Source organism: Miscanthus floridulus, chromosome 9 (assembly GCF_019320115.1).
Source record: "Miscanthus floridulus cultivar M001 chromosome 9, ASM1932011v1, whole genome shotgun sequence".
Lineage (NCBI taxonomy): Eukaryota > Viridiplantae > Streptophyta > Magnoliopsida > Poales > Poaceae > Miscanthus > Miscanthus floridulus.
The window spans coordinates 43,587,264-43,604,943 of record NC_089588.1 but is presented as its reverse complement, the minus strand read 5'-3'; positions in this window follow the sequence as shown (position 1 = coordinate 43,604,943).

Here is a 17,680-nt window from a genome sequence, read left to right as displayed (position 1 = left end):
TTAGCCCTTTGCTTGTCCTCGAGTAAAGGTCAAGGACTAAGGTGGTTCATCTCCTTGACATGAAATCTGCATACAAGTTATTCCACACTTCACCTGAACTTGTGAACCTTGAGTGTCTACCACATTATCTTGGGTAATTGAATAATGGAATAGCGTGGATTCAAATCCCCTTACTTCAATCTTTTCAGAAACTTGGGTTTTTTATTTGATTTTGAAAATGTAAATGTAGCTCTGCTCCTCGAATGATTCTCTCAGATCGCTCAAGTTTGTGTTTGGTTCCTCACCTAGGTAAAGTTGTTGCCTCTTTTCTTTCTACTTCTAGAAAAGCTTATGTGGAGCTCGGGTAGGGAAAAGTATGGCATACTCGCCTTGCACATGTTGTGAAGTAAAAAACCGGATCCAAGGAGAAATACGTCATACAATCTGATCAAGAGGTGCAATGTGTGTGGTAAATTTTTGGTGAATGATGTAGAGGAACTCCTACTTTTACTCATGATCTCTCCTCTTCATAGGTTTCTTAGAGGTCATGGCAATCTTCTTATGGACCTTCTTGTGTCCAAAATGTTTTTCTTTCTTTTTATTGGACCTTCATGTGTCCAATTTCTTTTTTTTGCTCGGACTTTCATATGTTTCTCTTTTTTCTTCATTGCCATGCCTCTCTTTTTATGGGACTTTTGTGGAAAAAGATGAAAATTTTGATAGAGTTTTTATTTTGAAGATGGATGGATGGAATTTTGTGCTATCTTCCAGTGTGAAAGTTTAGCTTTTTTTGGGTGGCGTGTATGTGCTCTTGATTCATGAAAGTATGAAATATTTCTTCACAAGGATCACAATAGTTTGACAAAGCTCAGTGCAGAGACAAGTAGCATGATCATAAGGTTTTTAATAGAATATCATATCTTTGGCCTTGGTAGGAATTTGAATATCATTAAGGAGCATGCTATTTTGAATTTTGATTTTGCAAGAATAAATCCCAAGTACTTTACATGAGGGAGCAAGGTTCTTTTTCATCCCACTATATCGCATATTTCAATTACTTAGATATCATGGGTTCCCTATGATAAATTGTTCACAAGTATGGGAATGTTAGTGTGGAATAAAGTGTATGCAAATTCAATCAAAAGATACCATGGAGATTGAACAATTTTTTTTATCTTACATTTTTAGTTCATTCTATTTTAATCTTTATCAAAAGGAGGAGTGAGGATGCACACACCAGTCTTGAATTTGCTGTGTGATCTTTTGTGCATCATTTTAGGGGAGGTTATTGTAGATGCTTGTGTAGATCTTCTCCCCCACACTTGTTGTACCTGGTTTTTATTTGAAGACATAGAAAACACAATACAAGTGGAGATAAAAGCTCTACCAGTAAAAATATTGGGGAGCTGAGTTTTTATTGAATTCAAGATGATATAGGCACATTACATGATTGAAATAAGTAAAGGAAAATAAAAGTAATCAGGAAAATAAAATGTGCCTAAGTTATTCTAGTGGGAAGGTTTAAAAGTATGGGTCAACCGCGTCTTCCTTCCCTATGGCTTTGGCTAGGTGATTCATTTTCATGCCCATACCGTGGTGGATGTGGTTGATGTCATCCTCGAATTTTTTAGTTTTGATGATGTACTCCGCTAAACGGTTGTGAAGTCGCCTATTTTCTAAGCGCAAGGATCTAATTGTGGTGCTTAGCTGAGCGATGGTAGGCTCCTTTGGTTCTTATTCCTCATCGCTACTTTCGAACTGCCTGGGAGGTCGCTTGATGGTAGGAGGTAGGATGTGCCTCCTGACTTTGATGTGCCTGTGAGAAGACTTAGGCTGCTCCTTATCTTTTGGAGTCAGCGCTGGTTTTACAGCTTTCCCGTACCCACCTCCTAGCTTGCGGATTCCTATAACAGTGAAGCGAGGTTTCGAAGGAGGGCTTTTGGGAGGGAAGGACGAACTAGAGTAAGTATGTTAGCACACATCGCCTGATGGCGTTACAAGAGAATTCTTGTATGTCTCTCCCGGTTTCAGGGTTGGACCGTCGTCCCCTTGGAAGTTACGCTTCTTCTTTCATAGGAATGCATGCGCCCAACTTTTGCCTTTCTGTTGCCATTGGGTGCAACGGACCTTGCTGCTAATCCGGAGTTGTTGGGGCTTGACCCTTGGCTAGCTCCGATCTCCTTTTCTTGTGGTGGTAGAATGGCTAGGGGTTTCAGGGTGATGGCTCTAGCTTCTTCTGTGATGAGCTCATTGGTGAAGAAAAGCTGGTTTGTAGGTGATGGAATTCCTTCGAGCTCATAGGTGGAGCTAGAGCCAGTGTAGAGAGCTAGTGTCTTACCAGCCATGAGAATGTTTGGAGGAAGAGAGGGAGAGGTGTTGGTGTGAGGAGATGGCAAAGGCTTAGGGGGTTTAAATAGTGGAGAATGGCCTCTATCGGAGTAAAACACAGTCAAGACATGCCATAACTCAGGAAATCAAAGTTGGGGCACCAAATCTGTTGCTGACAAAAAATCTAGGGCATAAAGAAGCTATGGCTGGGTCTCCCGACCCCTGGGGTCGGTCGACCCCCCTTGATCTCCGTTGGATCCCAAACTTTTATGATATTTTTAAATGTATTTAAGTGAGAGATATGTGTGGTCAAGATTATTTGAGAAGAGTAAATAGAGGAAAGGCTAATGCAATGCATTGAAATCAATTAATTCTATGACATCTATCTCCTCTTCAAATTTGTGCAAGGGTTTACGAAAAACTTTTAATCGCTGACCATTTACCTTTGAAATATTACCTTCGTCATCTTGAATTGTGATCGTGCTGTGTGACGATGTGTTGATGATGGTGTATGGCCCCTTCCATTTTCTTTGAAGTTTTCCTTGCCCTAAAAGCCTGAACTTTGAGTTAAATAGTAACACTTTATCTCCCTCTTTCATTTCTTTTGGTTTGATTCTACGATTGTGCCATCTTTTAGTTCTTTCTTTGTACAACTTGGCACTATGGTATGCTCTTTCTCTCCATTCTTCTAGCTCGACAATCTGCATTTGCCTATTTCTGTCGGCTAGCTTAATATCCATGTTCTAGCTCTTGATGGCCCAGTGAGCTCTGTGCTCTAGCTCAACTGGTAAGTGGCAGCTTTTTTTGTACACGAGCTGGTATGGTGACATGCCGATAGGGGTCTTGTAAGCTGTTCTGTATGCCCAAAGTGCATCAGGTAGCTTGTTTTTCCATCCCTTCCCCGTCTCGTTGACTATTTTCGGCAGAATGTTTTTGATTTGTTTGTTGGATGTCTCTGCTTGACCACTTGTCTGAGGGTGATAAGGTGTGGCGATGTTGTGCCTTGCTCCAAGCTCTTCCAAGAAGTTTCGGAAGGTCTTATCAATGAAGTGAGACCCTCCGTCACTTATGACCATCTTGGGTGTTTCAAAGCGACAAAAACACTTCATGGAACATCTTCTGTGCATGCTTGGTGTCGGCAGCTCTACATGGTAGTGCCTCCACCCACTTGGACACGTAGTCAATAGCTACTAGGATATACTCGCATTCATAGGACTTTTGAAATGGTCCATGAGGTCAATACCCCATACGTCAAATAACTTCACTTGTAGGTTGTATGTCAGGGGCATTGCATTGTGAGCAGTGATGTTCCCATGCAGCTGGCACTTCTGACATCTTTAGATGAACTCTTTGATGTCTTCGTACATTGTGGGCTAGAAGAATCTACATTGCTAGATTTTCACTTGTGTGCGGAACACTCTGTAGTGGCCTCCGTATGGTGCTGCATGGTATCTTTCTATGATCTGTATCCCTTCTGCCATTGGTACACATCTCCTTAACAATTCATCAGAGCATACCCTGTACAAGTATGGGTCATCCCAAAGGTGGCATCTGCTTTCGAATTGAAGTTTCTTCTTATTCTCCCCTGGTGGCACATATCCTGCAACCATGAAGTTCATGATGTTTGCATACCATGGGTTGGAGTTCATCACTTTAGTAGCATGTCGTCGCATAGAAAATCGTTTATGGGGAGCTCCTACATGTTAGTGACTTGCATACACGACAAATGATCAGCAACAGTATTCTCTACTCCCTTTTTATCTTTTATTTCGAGATCAAATTCTTGGAGTAGAATTATCCATCTTATTAATCTAGGTTTAACATCTTTCTTAGTGAGCAGATATTTTAAAGCAGCATGATTAGTGTAAATGATAATCTTTGTTCTAACTAAGTAAGATCTAAACTTATTAATAGCAAAAACAACTGCTAGGAGTTCTTTTTCAGTGGTTGCATAATTAAGTTGTGCTCCTGTTAGTGTTTTGCTTGCATAAGCAATAGCATGATGCTTCTTATCTTTGGTTTGGCCAAGGACTGCCCCAATAGCATAGTCACTAGCATCACACATGATCTCGAAAGGTAGCGCCCAATCATGGGGGTTGAATGATTGGCGCCGAGATGAGTGCTTTCTTAAGGATGTGGAAAGCATCTAAACATTCATCGGTAAACTCAAAAGGTGCATCTTTAGTGAGGAGGTTCATGAGGGGTCTAGTCATCTGAGAGAAATCTTTAATGAAGCATCGATAGAACCCTGCATGACCTAGGAAGGTACGGACTCCCTTCATGTTTATAGGAGGCGGGAGTTGTTCTATAACTTCGATGTTTGCTTTGTCCACCTCAATCCCCCTTTCGGACACAAGGTGTCCAAGAACAATGCCTTCTCGGACCATAAAATGTCACATTTCCCAGTTAAGCACCAAGTCCTTTTCTTGGCATCTTTGCAAGACTCTGTCTAAATTTTCTAGACAATGATCGAAGGTCTTCCCATAGACAGAAAAATTGTCCATGAAGACTTCCATGATTTCCTTGATCATGTCAGAGAAAATAGACATCATACACCATTGGAACAAAGCGAGTGTGTTACAAAAACCAAAAGACATTCTTCGATAGGCGTACATTCCATACGGGCAGGTAAAGGTGGTCTTGCTTTGATCGTCAGGGTGGATGGGAATTTGATGATACCCCGAATACCCATCAACGAAACAAAGGAAAGAGTGCTTTGCCAACAACTCTAACATTTCATCAATGAAAGGGGGAGGGAAGTGATCTTTCTTAGTTGTCGAGTTAAGTTTTCGGCAATGAATGCACATCCTCCACCCCTTGACGGTTCGTTGTGGGATCAACTCATTTTTGCTATTCTCAACAACTGTCATCCCTCCTTTCTTTGGCACAACATGAATGGGGCTAACCCATTCATTGTGTGGCACAGGATAAATTATCCCAACGTGTAAGAGTTTGAGGACTTCTTTCTTAATGACTTCTCGCCTTGCATTATTTAGCCTACGTTGAGGCTCTCTAGAAGGTGTGCTTGAAGGATCAATTGGAATGCGATGGGTGCAGAGGGTAGGACTAATCCCCTTGAGATCCTGGAGAGAGTACCCAAAAACAGGCCTATGTTTTTCTAGAATGGCGATGAGTTTGACTGTCTCCTTATTTGAGAGCTTATTGCTTATGATTATAGGAGTTTTATTGTCACCATTTAAGAAAGCATAACGAAGGCCAGCAGGTAGGGGTTTGAGTTTGATCAGAGGTCATGATGGTGTTCCATGTGCGGGAAGTTCGATGGTTTCTCCTAGGTCATCCTCATCTTAAATAAAGAGTTTAGCATCTTTTTCCAAGGATGCCACAGGAGGCTCAAAAGGAGAAATAGCCATGACCTCCTTGAATTGTTTTGAATAAGGGAGAAGTTCTATCACTGAGTTTTTAGCTCGAGTGATGGGAAAGGAGAAGGTATCTCTCCCAAGCTTTATGTCAAGGTTCCCTAAAGTTGGTGGCTCCATGAAGATTTTTTCTAAGGGATGCCCTATCAAGATGTCAAAATGCTAGATTTCAAAAACATGGAAGTCAAGGGCAACTTCAACATTAACATGATGTACTGTTATATTATGGAGAATCCCAATTCCTTTTAGGCTAGATTGTGGGGTGAATCTGAAGGATTTGTTTGTGGGAGAAAGGGGCTCGTCACCCAAGTAGGTGAGTGAGATGCAGACAAGAGGTTTGCTCCGACAGTAGGGTTATATAGCACATCTACCCAGTTTCCATAGATTTTGCATTATATGGTTAAAGAAGGCACGCGAATCTGAATTTCTTCAGAAGAAAGCTTCGCTTCTTCTACCCATTTGCTGCTCATGCTGGTAGTCAACTCCTTGATAGTTTTTCTAAGGAAATCTTTATCTAGAGGGTCAAGAGGAGTGACAGGAACTGGTGGTTTCTTTCGGCAAGAATAATTTGACGTATTTCCAAAATCTTCAAAAAGTTCTTCCTTGAAAAAGGGAAGTTCAGGGGGTTGAATTTCTTCCTCCAAAGTTCCCGGTTCAGGTGAGGGTCCCAGGGTTGAATCTAGAAGGGTAGGAAGTAAGGGTTCGAATTCAGCTAACGAGACTTCCTCATGGCGTGACTTAAGTTCTACTCGGAGGGGTTTGGTGGAAGAGGTGTTCTCTAGAATGCGATCTAAAAGCGCTTCTCCTTCCGCTGTGGTTTTGTGATTAAAGGATCATCTGGCAGTGATATGAAGCTATAGGGCAAACTCCTTGCTAAGACCTAACCAAAAGTGTTGCAACAACACATGGTTGGGTAAAGACAAGTCTGGGCCAGAGTGTGTTAAAACTGAAAATCTAGCCCAGGCTGCACATATGGTTTCCTTCTGATGTTGGCGGAAGCTGAGAATCTCTTGTCGTAGGGAAGTGATTTGAGATGTAGGGAAGAACACGAGACATAATCTATTTCTCAACTTCTCCCAATCTCCATTTACCTTTCCTACATTATGGGCGTACCATTGTTTCGCCCTCTCATCAAGATAGAAGGGAAACAACTTCTATCGAAATGTTTCTTGTCTCATGCCTGAGATTGTCAAGCAAGCACAAAGCTGCTCAAACTCCCATAGGTCATGGTATGGATATTCATAGTCTAAACCAGAGAAGGTTTGTTCCTGAACCATGGCTATAATGCCAGGACGAAGTTCATAGCCAGAAGCTATGATTGGCTTTGAAGATGCTGGTGGCTCTAAGAACTCGCCCATAGGAGAAGAAAGTTGTTGAATGGTAGGTTGCTCCATTGGAGTAGAATAAAAAGAAAAGAAAGGTAAAACAAAGGGATACACAAGTGAACTAGGTTTGGAGATAATACGATGACCATTCCATGACAACGGTGCCAGAAATGCTTGTTGGTATTTATTAATGTTCATGAATAAATCCGCAAGCGCATGGATATACTGTTGTAGCACTTCACCTGGGAGTATTCACGGTATCGTATTTTCACAAGGAATGGAAGTGTACAAGTCACTTAGCTAGTTCACCCAAGATGACAAGAGGGAGAGTGGCTTGGGTAGCGAGGTTTTCTAGGGATAGAGATCTTAGGATAAGTTAGCTTGATCACTATGAGCTTGGTTAGGGCACCGGATTGCACCTGGTCTGCCAAGTGATACCGACCAATAGCTCTACGCCGAACCCTAACGTGGAGGGAAACAAAGGATGGACAGGGCTGTCACCACCTGCCACCTACCTTTCAACCATGGGGAACGAGGCAAGTGAAGGTAACCTATAGCTTAGACACCATGTCTATGCTACCGATTACTACTCTGGCGTCAGCCAGGAATTTTTGTCTTTATCAGGAGTCCTCTACTAGAGCATTCGTTACTAGAACGAATGACGAACCCGCAAGCAAATAGTAAACAAAACTAGCTTTGCCTTGAGAACTCACCACCGTAGAGAACACGAAACTCTGTACTCCAAACAGCAAGAGATTCATCGAGGTACAAGCTTAGGGAGAGTCGACAACTTCGGTACTCCTCTAACTCTTCCTCACTCACTCCCTACAGTAACAATAGCTAAATAGCTAAACTTGAAATGGGGCTCTTCTCTTCTGTCTTGTGTATTCTCCCCCTTAGATGAGAGCTCTTCCTCTCTTTAAATAGTACTCCAAGGTCAGTTCTAGGGGAATATTCGGGGAATCCACCCTCTAACCACCTTCAAGGAGTAATGCACGGTTGCCACATGGAGGCTTAGGGCGAAAGGCATGGACAGGTGGTCGGCCGACCCCCTGGGTCGCCCGTCTCCAGGCAGTGGTGCCCCCATCCACTTTTGGCAGGTCGGTTGTGTGCTGGGCCTGGGTCTGGTCTTCTTGTGCTTGGGCCCAGGTTTGTCTGGTATGTGGTCTTTTTCCAGTTCTCTATTTATTCAAGGTATTTTCTTGGCCCTTTTTATGTATTTGCACACATATCCTCCTGCAAATGAACAATCACCAAAACTTATGGAATTTGTTAGTTATAATCCCTAATACTGTGTTTGGTGTTTATATGAGTGCATTTTATGTGAGATTTGGTGGTTGATTTTAGGAGTTAAGGACCGCCAACACTCCCACTAAGTATTGAAGCCTCTCGATTAGTATGTATGAGTTCTGCATAATTGTTGAACTATTCTTTTGGTTGAACTGTTAATTCAATGTGTGCCTCGGTTGACTATATATGTGTTGGTCTTGATTTTGGTCCACGTGTACATCTCTATGTATACAAAAAAGAGGCAAAATGGGGCTCCTTCTACGGTGGATAGTTCCATGAATCGCCGATGATAGAGGATCTCATCTTGTCAGGAGTGTGAGGGTTTTCCAGGACGTGTTGATGCCTTGGAAGGAGGCACATAAAGCGAAGACAAAAGACCCTGGCCAACCTTATGACTCTGTGTGCAACACATTGAACCCTAATTGCTCGATGGCTGGATCTAGCTCCAACTCCTCGCAGTTATCGGCACCATCCCCGTGCGGCCTCATTAGAAGAACACCGGCTTCTAGCGGAGGAGGCTACAATTGGAGGGGGCCGCCCATCCCGTACTGTGACCACCCCTTTGCATACCAGCCACCAATTTTGTGTCGCTGCGGTTTGAAAATGCCTCGGTGGATTTCATGGAGTGATGAAAACCTAGGACGTCGGTACCACAAATGCTATAGGGCAAATGTAACTCAATTTCTTTCTTGTTTATTCAGTTTTCCCAATGCAAAACCTAAAATCATGATGTACTTATAGTAATTTGGTTTTTTTGTAGTCTGACTTAGATTGCGAGTTCTGAGTGGTATGATCCCCCATATGGAAAATTTCTGAAGACTTTGCTTTTGGATTTATGTAACAAGATAAGGGATCTAAAGGAGGAGGCAAATGTTAGAACAAATGAAGACCTGCAGTAGGTGGAACATATGCCACAGATTGAAGAAATGGCGAGGGTTCCAACGAAGATGAAGGAAGATTTGGTACCTTTGAGAAAGAAATGTGCTTGCTATTCTTCTTTCACCTATTTTGAACTTACCTTAGTCGTGGGCATGTTCATTGTCAAGTTGCTTAGTTCACTGTAGTAGTTCCAAGTATCAATTGATGTGTCCGACTGAATTGTGTCACTTTTGTAAAACTATTCTTGAACTAAATGCAACGTGATTAACCTAGTGTTGAATTAAATGCATAAGAGAGGCATCCTAGTTCCCTAGACACTAGGTCCTCCTACAGGAGCGAACAATTTATTGAACTCTATATAGACTCCCACGGTCCTACCACAGCTCCCTCCTGTATATTCCCCTCTCTACTCTCTTTCTCTGCTTCACCCTGCTACCAGTGGACGGAAGGGAACCTCTCTCTTGTGCTCTGCAACATCACCTCCATCCTCGCCAACGCACAAATCTTCAGCGCATGGTCGGCGCTTCTCTGCTTCTCCCGGATCTATGGTAACTTCACTTGATTCCATCTTCCTTTGTACTGAATCGGACCTTTTTTGGTGGACCCAAACTCAACTACAGTATTGTTGTTCCCTCTATAGATGAAAATACATGTTCTTGTTTTGGAGTTTTTGGCCTTTTATTTCTGTGGAGTACAACTTGTGAGCCTTATTGTCCTCAGTATTGGTTCTTCAAATTAGTGCTTTGTGGACAAAGACGATGAGGTAGATGAAAGTGTACTAATGGATGTGGACAGTGTAGTAGTGGTGAATGCTTGTGATGACATGGAGATTCACAATGATGCCATGGAGGTCGACCAGGATCTACAGGATCTTATGGAGATTGATTAATTATGGAACTAATGATGTACATATCACGACCTTTTAGCTTTTGCGTAGTGTGGGCCTAATTATTATGTTTAAAACAAATTAGTATGTGCACTATAGCTTTAGGCATGCTTGTTAGCTTTGTACTGTCTCCCTACTTAGTAGCCATGAATGTATGAAACTCAAGTTGGCTTCCTTTCGATCCGAGTAAAGGCATTGTGCTTTTCTAAGTGCGCATATTGCCTTTCTTTCAATCCGAGTACATGCTAAACCTTGAATCTGCTATCCAGCTGATACGTTCATCTTCCAGTGTTAACATCTTCGTAGGCCCCAATCTCCACCGACGGTATGTACTGCATTAGTCGCCACTTCTATCCAGTTGTGATGGTACTGTACATTCACCGCCGCTTCATTCCAAAATTTGCATTCCCATGTGGGAGCCCTCTCACGCAGAATTAGGAAGTTTTGATGAAATTTTTCATTCCCACAGGTCGTAAAAGTTACACGGCAAGCCCGTCCCACCACCATTTCTCATCCTCATTGCTGCCGTTCCTCACCTTCGCACCTGGTCAACACTGCTCAATGGCGACACCGGCCATACTCACTGGCATGCAAGTCACCAATCACCGGCAGGACAGCTCTTGCTCCGCGCCAGTGCACCTCACCGGCCTGCCCGCACAGATCCACCAGTGACTGAGCTGCTGTTGTCACCAGCGTGGTTGCTCATGCTCACCACCACAAGATCCAAAGGCAAGGGCAATAATTATTTACTTCCATCGTCGGTCGTTCTCCTCAAAACTCATCTACTTACTAATGTTGGTTGATACAATTGCACGGCAGGGCAGCCTCATCTCTTCGGCGGGTGGTGTCCTGGCTCTTCTAGATGGAGGAGGCCCCCAACAGGAGGAATGCAGTGGGCAGCCTGACAAACCATGTGCATGTCAAGATCCTCCGCCGCCTCCTAGCCCGGTCCTTGTGCTACTGCAAGTTTGTCTGTCGCTCCTGGAAGCGCGTCATCTCCGACCCCGACCACTGTAAGGAGCTTTCCTAGATTGTTGTCGGCTTCCTTTTTGGCAGCTGGTGGAACGACAATCGCCACTTCACCAGCATCACCAGTGAATGACACTCCTTGTCCTTCGTGCCCTTCCCCCTTGACAAAGTCTTGGTCACAGATTGCTGCAGCGGCCTCATCCTCTGCTGGTGTCTTGGGCCTGATAGATTACGTCGCTATGTTCTCTGCAATCCGACGACCAAGAAGTGGCTTGTACTGCCACATAGCATCCGTTCTGCTAGTGAGGCTCGCTTGGGTTTTGATCCAATAGTGTCCTCGCACTTTCATGTGATTGAATGTGTGTAGGTGGAGGGTGCGTGCATAGGTGTGGAGATCTACTCATCTAAAATTGTAGCTTGGATCTTTAAGGAATCAGAATGGGGCAAGGGTATTGTACTATGTTCAAAATTGAGATGTGTTTTTCATAATGGTTTTATGCACATGCTTGAGTACTTTGGATAGTTGCTGTGGATATGGAGGGAAAGACATGGAGGACAATTCCTAAACCACGTGGTGCTAAAATCTCCATCCATCAAACTCAAGGTCACTTGTGTCTGTGTTGTGCCGATATTCACAATATGTCCCAGCTTTCAGTGTGGATACTTGAAGACTATGGTACTAATAAATGGAGATTGAAGCATGTTGTGAGCACGCAGGAGCTATTTGGATAGAACAATATTGAATTTGGTTCTGAGCTTTGTGATGCGGACTACAGAGTGATTACAGTTCACCTAGAATGGAATTTGATTTTTTTGTTGGGGAGAAAAAAACACTGATTGCATATGACATGGACCGCAGAAAGGTTTATGTCATCCATGCCTGTGTCATCCGCTATCATAGACCAAGAGCGCATCTGCATATGAATAGGCCTTACTATCTTCCTTATGTTCCCTTGTTCTTGGAGTCATTAGCAGAGCAGTAAAGGTACATTTGCTGTATTTTATTGATATGACATGTCTTTGTTCAGGTACACAGTTCTTTTGATTGTATATATAGGCCAATTTTGGCTTATTAACAAAAGGAATGGTATGTTGAATATTATTAATTCTACTACTTTGTGCAGGTTATGGAGTCTGAGTACTTTTCAACAATTTTCCTGCAATGGCTAAGAGAGGAAGAAGAGGGGTTCCATGGTGCATTGGCTACCAATTTGAAGGAAGCTTTGCCTTGCAGCAGGAGTGCCACATAGGAGTAGCACAGCTACCTCATTTTCTATACGTAAGTCTGTAGAGAGCAGTACCTTTATTCTGCAATCTATATACCACTTGTGTTAGTACATCAGTTCACACAGTTGTTATGATGGCATTGATTGTTATTGTAAAAAGTACTCTTGTTTGTGGACATGATGTATGGATGTAACGATTATATCTGTATGGTGTATATTCGGTAAGCTATTAAGGCCCAATTAGTAAATATATTGTAATACCAAATGCAATTCTGTCACCGTCGGATATGCATTTAAGCGTTGTTGATTGTTTTGTCATCACCATGAAGGCATGTTCAAAAGAAAACGAAAGACAAGGCGGGAGGTCAAAACAAAACAGCACCCTCGCAACATTCCAAAGTGAGGGACTCCTAACCAAACCTCACCTTGCCTTTCAAAAGAAAACAAAAGACAAGGGGGAGGTCAAAACAAAAGAGCACCCTCGCAACATTCCACGCGAGGGACTCCTAACCAAACCTCACCATGACTTTCGAAAGAAAATAAAAGACAAGGTGCGAGGTCAAAACAAAAGAGCACCCTCGCAACACTTCACGCAAGGGGGTCTAAATCAAACCTCACCTCCCCTTCCAAAGAAAAAAGAAGGGACAGGTGCGAGATCAAAACAAAAGAGCACGCTCGCAAAACTTCACTCAAGGGGCTCTGAATCAAACCTCACCTCCCCTTCAAAAAAAAGAAGGGACAGGCGCGAGGTCAAAACAAAAGAGCACCCTCACAACACTTCACACAAGGGACTCCGAATCAAACCTCACCTCCCCTTCAAAAGAAAAAGAAGGGACAAGCACGAGGTCAAAACAAAAGACCACCCTCACAACACTTCACGCAAGGGGCTCTGAGTCAAACCTCATCTCCCCTTCAAAAAGAAAAAAGAAGGGACAGGCACGAGGCCAAAACAAAGGACCACCCTCGCAAAAAACACGCAAGGGGCTCCAAATCAAACCTCACCTGACATGCACGAGGTCAAAACAAAAGAGCACCCTCGCAACACTTCACGCGAGGGGCTCCTAATCAAACCTCACTTTGCCTTTCGAAAGAAAACGAAAGACAAGGATGGAGGTCACAAAAAGGACCACCCTCGCAACCTTTCATGCGAGGGGCTCCCAACTAAACCCCAGCAGAGGCCTTCTTCTTCCTCAAGTAACCAGAACCTCCGCCGAGCCAACAGCAAAGAGCTAAACATGCGCAGGATCATCACCAATGCAACATCCGCGCGCACCAACAACACCAAAGGGCACATATCAATATCGACGAAGAGTACAACCTCCTGCATGTATCAATGTATCCTAGGCACAAAAGAAAGTGTAACCCTCGCATGTATCAATGTACCCAAAAAAGTCTTATTTGAAAACTTATACTCTAGCATCAAACGATAAAACATAACCCTCGACTAAATCAAAAATCCAAACGGACCTCGTGCAATGCCACATTCCAAACTCCTCTACCCTCGCCAACACGTAATATGTCAACAAGATGCCAAGCCCCACTCATTTCAACACCCTCCATAGCAAACGATAAACATGCGAGCCTTGCAAAAGAAAAAAGTGGGCGTTGCTTCGACCAAGTCATTTCAAGCAATTGCGCGAGCCTCGCCAAAGAAAAAAAGGGGTCGTCACTTCGACCAAGTCATTTCAAGCAATCGTGCGAGCCTCACCAAAGAAAAATGGGGACATCACTTTGACTAAGTTGTTTCAAGCAATCGCGTGAGCCTCGCAAAAGAAAAGGGGGCGTCACTTCAACTATGCGTTAGGAAAAACGAGCGAGCCTCGCTAAAGAAAAAGGGAGTGCCGCTTCGACCAAGTCGTAGAACAAATCGAGCGAACCTCACAGGAACAAAATAACATGGTGCAGAAGCCCAACCTCAGTCAAGCTCATGCAGTCTCATCAGTACAATAACAACCATCGCACTCCACCTCCACACCTTCTAAAAAACACATAAGTGATTACATATTACAACAAAATACAACAACAACCACAAACACTGCACCGCCTTCCCAACAACCAACAAGAATACAATAGTCGAATAACATGGGCCTTACTACTCCACAACAAGAGGCCTCACAAAGATACCAGAAGCAAGGTATTCGGCTAAGCAACCCTGCGACGGTACTCCAAAATGCTAGGTGCATCTTCTTCAAAGCAGACATCCAAGCAAACCTCCTCGACCATCTCCTCCACCACCTCTTGAAGAAGACCTTCGGTAGCAAAGCCAACACCACACTCACCCGCCCAGGAACCCTGTTGATATCCACAATGGAAACCGAACCACCCTCACCCGAGTCAAAGCCAACCAGCGGCCCCTAGAGCAAGGGCCCCACCGTCACAATAGGCAAGTCCCCGACAAGAACCCTCGCTCGATACATATACCGTCGATCCCTGTCGTCTATCTCAATCGGCTCAGGTTTAGGCACCCTCTACAAACTGTCCTGCCCAAACATTGCGTTCCCACACCCGAGCACAAAACTTACCGCATCATCCAAGCTCACTTGGTTAGATTCGTATTCCAACCCCTTCTTACCAAAAATTTCTTGCCCCGCTCTATGCTCCGATAAGTTGGAGTTCTCCCAGAAAAGACGAGCGCACCGATTCTTAACATCATAAGACCGCACCTTCGCCCACCAAAATTTTTCAAAACCCAACCATGGCCGCCAAGCCCTCGCACGCTACCACGATTCTCTAGAAACAAACACGTCCTAATAATTCATCATGAGCGAAACCATGTCCAAAACCTAGTGCACAGGCCCCACAGGAACCTGCACAACAAGGGCAACTGTCAGACCAACTGTAACTTTTTACAACTGCCAAGGCATTCATGCCCAGCTCAAATGACCAAAATTCCCTATGGCCTACAACCTCCCTAATCCCACGCCTCAGACCTGATCCGATGGATTAGCAGAAGTATCTGCGGGAGCAGTGCCAGCATCAACACCTTCGGCCTCTACTGTACCCGATACCTCCCACAAGCCATGAGCACCCGAGGAATGCCCCAAGGCACTTGGTACACAAAAAAAGAGGTCAACACAAACCAAATAACATGCACCCCCAACAAGCCTAAACACCCAGCACACAAATACCTCCGCCCGAGTAGCAGCAGCCTTCTCAGCGGCAAGAACACGACCACGCTTCATCCAAAACTTAGAAACAAATCGCTTCGCAACGTTCTGGCAAGCTTCGTCAGACCGCCTGACCTCATCCACTGAGGGGAACCTATGCGGAGGACGACCCAAGGCAGGGACGTGGTTATAGCCTGTGTGCTGGAACGACCGAGCGACACCAAGAGCCACGGCAAAAGCTCCAAAATCGCCAACATGGTTAATAATGGGAACCATCAAACCAACTTCGGCCCTGAGCCACTCAGTAAAAGCTCCCGCATCTGCCTCTGCCAAAACAGCGTCCAACGCCCCCTTCGTGGACAACATGCAACCACGGAGATCCTCACTCATACGCTTCATACGCGCTTTCCCCTCAGCCTTCTGCGAAGCCTCCTCCACTTCCCTCAGCTCCGACCGAAGGTCGATGTTACGGTTCATAATTTGCTACTACTCCTCCCGGCTCTTCTGCGAAGCCTCCTTCTCCTTTTAAGCCAACGCCTCAGCCTCCTCAAGCCTCTTTTTAAGCCGCTGGTTCTCCTCGGTAATACGGACAACCTTCTCCTGTCCAGCCAGCCGCTTACGCTTACGCTTCAGCGCTTGAGGAGCAAGACGGACCGCAACGCGCTCACCTCAGCATCATCAACAAGATCATCAAAATCCTCCCTCAGTCGTTTGGCCTCAGACTCAGGAAGGCACGTTCGCTGGAACACAGTAGCTAAGAACCTCCGCTCCTCCACATTAGACTCAAACCTACAGGAGCGGGGGTCAGGGTTAGTAAAAAGCTCCGTCCGCTCGTCGTCCGCGCCCAATTTGTTGCTCAAGTGGACTAGAGTCCCCTGACTAGCTTCACCATATGGAGTGTTACCTCCGATCCAATCAATGTCCTCATCACTCCCCAACTCCTCTCCATCCACCAAAATATGAACACCCGGCCACCCGCGGCGCGAACTGCCGAAATTCCCGGCCACCCCAGCAACCCCTAACCCTTGATCCAAGTTGGACCCAGCCTCCTCCTCAGCCGCATCCGCCTCCACACCCGGAACCTCCGGAGAGTTAGCTGTCACATTATCATCAGCCTCCTCCTCCTCTGAGGACCCGCTTGTATCAGCAGAGCTCCCTTCGGCGCTGGAGCTCCTAGCTGACTCATCACCCTTATCAATGGAAGCCTCCCAAGTTGGAGCTTTCTCCCCCGCCTTACCAACGCCAACACTACCCTCATCCTCTTCCTCAGACTCCAACTAAATGAACATGGATCCAAGGCCAGCCATTTTCACGCTGCCATCTGCACCCGTGATCCTGCAGGAACTTGCGGTGACACGAGCTACCCGCCCCAACTGTGCTGGCCTTGGCTCTCAACGCGGGTGTCTTCGCCGCAACTGCCCGCCCCCCATGAGAAACCTTCGACTTACCACGGCCACGACCACTGCGCCTCCCTGCCTCGAGAGCCCCTTTCTCAAATCCATCTCCTTTCTTCCTTTTTTGGATGCGCCAACTTTACCAGCTCTAGCAGCAGCCGTGTCACCTTCCGAATTTGGCCAATCCGGGCACACAACCCCGAGAAGGTCAAAAATCCTATTAACCCGATGACGGTCACCTAGCGAGGCACAAATCTGGCGGATCTCTGTGATGCCCAGATCGCCAACTATATCCTGCACCGAGCGCTGGACATCCTCGTAAATCCGCGCCACACCTTCATCACGGTTCGCGACCTTGTTCAACACGCGAGACCACCAGGACTCCACATCTATTGTTGGGCATTTTCACCCTTTCCCCTCATATTTATCCCCGAGACGGCAAACCACTCCTCGCTAGCGCATAGCAGAACAACCCTCGTGCACATCATCTCTTCAAAAAGATCACGGGCACACAAATGGCAGCCCAACAAGCACAGCGCCTCAACAACCCCACAAGCAACCTCCGTCACCGCCCCGTCGGCAGCCTTGGTGGCAAGCGAAGTCAACTCCCCACAAAACTCAGTACCAACACCCTTGCCAACTCCAAGTTTGCAATAAAACCAATACTTAAGCCAGGGCGAGGCCCACTTGTTCTTCTGAGCCTGCGCGGGCAAATTCGCGCCAGACCACTTTCACGCTGCCATCTGCACCCGTGATCCTGCAGGAACTTGCAGCGACACGAGCTACCTTCGCCGGTCGCTCTACCCCAACTTTAGAAGCAACAGAACTACCGGCCTTGGCTCTCAACACGGGTCTCTTCGCCGCAACTGTTTACACTCCAAACTGACAAACTGAAACCGAAGTTTCGCCCACTACCTTCC